Source organism: Heterodontus francisci, chromosome 43 (genome assembly GCF_036365525.1).
Source record: "Heterodontus francisci isolate sHetFra1 chromosome 43, sHetFra1.hap1, whole genome shotgun sequence".
NCBI classification, from domain to species: Eukaryota; Metazoa; Chordata; class Chondrichthyes; order Heterodontiformes; family Heterodontidae; genus Heterodontus; species Heterodontus francisci.
In genome coordinates, this window is record NC_090413.1 from 18471513 (window position 1) to 18476512 (window position 5000).

The following is a 5000-nucleotide window of genomic DNA, read 5'->3' on the forward strand; positions in this document are numbered from 1 at the left end:
TGTATGTGTGTGTGTATGTTTGTGTATGTGTGTGTATCTGTGTGTGCATCCCTGTGTGTATGTGTGTTTTTGTGTGTGTGTGCATGTGTGTGTCTGTGTTTGTGTGTGTGCTTGTGTGTGTCTGTGTGTATGTTTGTGTGTGTGTATATGTGTGTGGATGTGTATGTGTGTGTATGTGTATGTGAGTGTATGTGTATCTGTGTGTGTTTATGTGTGTGTGTATGTGTGTGTGTATCTGTGTGTGTCTGTTTGTGTGTGTGCTTGTGTGTGTCTGTGTGTATGTTTGTGTGCGCGTGTGTGTGTTTTTGTATGTCTGTGTATGTGTGTGTTTGTGTCTGTGTGTGTGTGTGCCTCCCTGTGTGTGTGTTTTTCTCTGTGTGTATATGTCTGTGTGTGTGTGTGTATTAGTGTGTGTGTGTGTTTGTCTGTGTGTATGTGTGTGTATCTGTGTGTGTATGTGTATCTGTGTGTGTTTATCTGCATGTGTGTCTGTGTGTGTATGTTTGTGTGTGTGTGCGCGTGTGTGTGAGTGTATGTGTGTGTGTGAGTGTGTATTGTGTGCATGTGTGTGCGTGAGTGCGTGTATGTGTGTGTGTGTGTATATGCTTGTGGGTGTGTATGTGTGAGTGTTGTTTGTGTGTGTGTATGTATATGTGTGTGTGTGTATCGGTGTGTGTGTGTGTGTGTGTATGCGTATGCGTGTGTGTTTGTGTGCGTGTGTATGTGCTTGTGTGTGTGTGTGATTTGTGTGCATGTCTGTGTGTGTAGTTGTGTGAGTGTATGTGTGTGAATGTATGTGTGTGTATTGTGTGCATGCATGCGCATGTGTGTATGTATGTGTAAGTGTGTTGTGTGTGTGTATGTGTATGTGTGTATGTATGTGTATATGTGTCTGAGTGTGTGTTATTGTGTGCATGCATGTGCATGTGTGTATGTATGTGTAAGTGTGTTGTGTGTGTGTGTATGTGTGTATGTTTTTGTGTATGCCTGTGAGTGTGTGTTATTGTGTGCATGCATGTGCATGTGTGTGCGTGCATGTGTGTGTGTGTCTATGTGTGTGTTTGTATGTGTGCTTGTGTGTATGTGCTTGTGTGTGTGTGCTTGTGTGTGTATGTATGTGCATGTATTTATGTATGCGTGTTTGTGGTGTATGTGTGTATGTATGTGTATGTATGTGTGTGTGTGTGTCCCTGTGTGTATGTGTGTGTTTGTATGTGTGTGTGTATTTGTGTGTATGTGTACGTGTGTGTGTGTGCTTGTGTGTGTTTGTGTGTGAATGTGTGTGTGTGTGTGCATGCCTGTGTTTGTGCTTGTGTGTGTGTATGTGTGTGTGTGAGTGTGTGTTATTGTGTGCATGCATGTGTGTGTGTTTGTATGTGTGTGTATGTGTGCATGTGTGTATGTGCTTGTGTGTGTGTGCTTGTGTGTGCATGTGTATGTGTGTGTGAGTGTATGTATGTGTGAGTGTGTTATTTTGTGCATGCATGTGCATGTGTGTGCATGCATGCGTGTATGTGTGCGTGTGTGTGTGTGCTTGTGTGTGTGCTTGTTTGTGAGTTTGTTTGTGTGTGTGCGTGTTTGTGTATGTGTGTATGCATGCATGTGTGTGTGTGCCTCTGTGTATGTGTGTGTGTGTATGTATGTGTGTGTGTGGATGTGTGTGTGTATGTGTATCTGTGTATGTGTATCTGTGTATGCGTATCTGTGTGTGTGTGTGTGTATGCGTGTGTGTGTATGTGTGTGCATGTGTTTATGTGTGCGTGTGCTTGTGTGTTTATGTGTGTGTGAGATATTGTGTGTATGCATGTGTGTGTGTTTGTATGTGTGTGTGTATGAGTGTGTGTATGTTTGCATGTGTGTATGTGCTTGTGTGTGCATGTGTATGTGTGTGTATTTATGTGTGTATGTGTGTGAGAGTGTATGTGTGTGTGAGTGTATGTTATTGTGTGCATGCATGTGCATGTGTGTGTGTGTGCGTATGTGTATGTGCTTGTGAGTGTATGGGTGCTTGTGTGTGTATGTGTATTGTGTGTATGTGTGTGTGTGTATGTGTGTGTGTTACTGTGTCTGTGTGTGTGTGTGTGCGTGCCTGTGTTTGTGCTTGTGTGTGTGTGTGTGTGTGTTATTGTGTGCATGCATGTGTGTGAGTTTGTATGTGTGTGTGCTTGTGTGTGCGTGTGTATGTGTGTGTGAGTGTATGTATGTGTGTGTTATTTTGTGCATGCATGTGCATGTGTGTGCGTCTGCCTGCAATGAATTTGGCCTAACCATCAGCCTCAAGAAAACGAACATCATGGGGCAGGATGTCAGAAATGCTCCATCCATCAATATTGGCGACCACGCTCTGGAAGTGGTTCAAGAGTTCACCTACCTAGGCTCAACTATCACCAGTAACCTGTCTCTAGATGCAGAAATCAACAAGCGCATGGGTAAGGCTTCCACTGCTATGTTCAGACTGGCCAAGAGAGTGTGGGAAAATGGCGCACTGACACGGAACACAAAAGTCCGAGTGTATCAGGCCTGTGTCCTCAGTACCTTGCTCTACGGCAGCGAGGCCTGGACAACGTATGCCAGCCAAGAGCGACATCTCAATTCATTCCATCTTCGCTGCCTTCGGAGAATACTTGGCATCAGGTGGCAGGACTATATCTCCAACACAGAAGTCCTTGAAGCGGCCAACATCCCCAGCTTATACACACTACTGAGTCAGCGGCGCTTGAGATGGCTTGGCCATGTGAGCCGCATGGAAGATGGCAGGATCCCCAAAGACACATTGTACAGCGAGCTCGCCACTGGTATCAGACCCACCGGCCGTCCATGTCTCCGTTATAAAGACGTCTGCAAACGCGACATGAAATCGTGTGACATTGATCACAAGTCGTGGGAGTCAGTTGCCAGCATTCGCCAGAGCTGGCGGGCAGCCATAAAGACAGGGCTAAATTGTGGCGAGTGTGTTTATGTGTGTGTGAGATATTGTGTGCATGCATGTGTGTGTGTTTGTATGTGTGTGTGTATGAGTGTGTATTTATGTGTGTATGTGTGTGTGAGTGTATGTGTGTGTGAGTGTATGTTATTGTGTGCATGCATGTGCATGTGTGTGCGTGCATGTGTGCGTGTGTCTATGTGTGTGTTTGTATGTGTGCTTGTGTGTATGTGCTTGTGTGTGTGTGCTTGTGTGTGTATGTATGTGCATGTGTTTATGTATGTGTGTTTGTGGCGTATGTGTCTATGTGTGTGTATGTATGTGTGTGTGTGTCCCTGTGTGTGTGTGTGTGTTTGTATGTGTGTGTGTATTTGTGTGTATGTGTACATGTGTGTGTGTGTATGTGTGTGAATGTGTGTGTGTGCGTGCCTGTGTTTGTGCTTGTGTGTGTGTATGTGTGTGTGTGAGTGTGTGTTATTGTGTGCATGCATGTGTGTGTGTTTTTATGTGTGTGTATGTGTGCATGTGTGTATGTGCTTGTGTGTGTGTGCTTGTGTGTGCGTGTGTATGTGTGTGTGAGTGTATGTATGTGTGAGTGTTATTTTGTGCATGCATGTGCATGTGTGTGCATGTGTGCGTGTATGTGTGCATGTGTGTATGTGCTTGTGTGTGTGTGCTTGTGTGTGTGTGCTTGTTTGTGAGTTTGTGTGTGTTTGTGTATGTGTGTATGCATGCGTGTGTGTGTGCCTCTGTGTATGTGTGTGTGTGTATGTATGTGTGCGTGTGGATGTGTGTGTGTATGTGTATCTGTGTATGTGTATCTGTGTATGCGTATCTGTGTGTGTGAGTGTGTGTGTGTATGCATGTGTGTGTATGTGTGTGCATGTGTTTATGTGTGCGTGTGGTTGTGCTTGTGTGTTTATGTGTGTGTGAGATATTGTGTGCATGCATGTGTGTGTGTTTGTATGTGTGTGTGTATGAGTGTGTGTATGTTTGCATGTGTGTATGTGCTTCTGTGTGTGTGTATGTGTGTGTATTTATGTGTGTATGTGTGTGTATGTGTGTGAGAGTGTATGTGTGTGTGAGTGTATGTTATTGTGTGCATGCATGTGCGTGTGTGTGTGTGCGTATGTGTATGTGCTTGTGAGTGTATGGGTGCTTATGTGTGTATGTGTGTGTGTGTATGTGTGTGAGTGTATGTGTGTGTGTATTGTGTGCATGCATGTGCATGTGTGTATGTATGTGTAAGTGAGAGTGTTGTGTGTGTGTGTGTATGTGTATGTATGTGTGTGTGTGTGTTTGCGTGTGTGTGTGTTCGTTTCTGTATGTATCTGTGCAAGTATGTATGTGTATGTGTGTCTGTAGGTGTGTTTGAGTGTATGTGTCTGTGAGTGTGTGTTATTGTGTGCATGCATGTGCATGTGTGTGCATGTGTGTATATGTGTGTGTATGTGTGGGTTTGCTTGTGTGCATCTGTATGTGTATGTGTGTGTCTATGTGTGTATGTGTGTGTTTGTATGTGTGCTTGTGTGTGTTCCTGTGTGTATGTGTGTGTTTGTATGTGTGTGTGTATTTGTGTGTATGTGTGTGTGTTGCTGTGTGTGTGTGCGTGCCTGTGTTTGTGTGTGTGTATGTGTGTTATTGTGTGCATGCATGTGTGTGTGTTTGTATGTGTGTGTGTGTATGTGTGTGTATGTGTGCATGTGTGTATGTGCTTGTGTGTGTGTGTATGTGAGTGTATGTATGTGTGAGTGTGTTATTTTGTGCATGCATGTGCATGCATGCGTGTATGTGTGCGTGTGTGTATGTGCTTGTGGGTGTGTATGTGTGAGTGTTGTTTGTGTGTGTGTATGTATGTGTGTGCATATGTGAGTGAATGTGTGTGTGTATTGTGTGCATGCATGTCCATGTGTGTATGTATGTGTAAGTAAGAGTGTTGTGTGTGTGTATGTGTGTGTGTGTGTGTGCTTGCATGTGTGTGTATGTTTCTGTATGTATCTGTGCGTGTATGTATGTGCGTATGTGTGTCTGTAGGTGTGTTTGAGTGTATGTGTCTGTGCATGTGTGTGCGTGCATG

The 5000-nt window shown here is 44.3% G+C and overlaps 1 pseudogene; it reads left to right on the plus strand.

The window, feature by feature from the left end:
* The window catches only part of LOC137355651 (keratin-associated protein 10-7-like), a 3148-nt pseudogene extending 2452 nt beyond the window's left edge, over nucleotides 1-696 (plus strand).
* The last annotated feature ends 4304 nt before the right edge of the window (nucleotides 697-5000 follow it).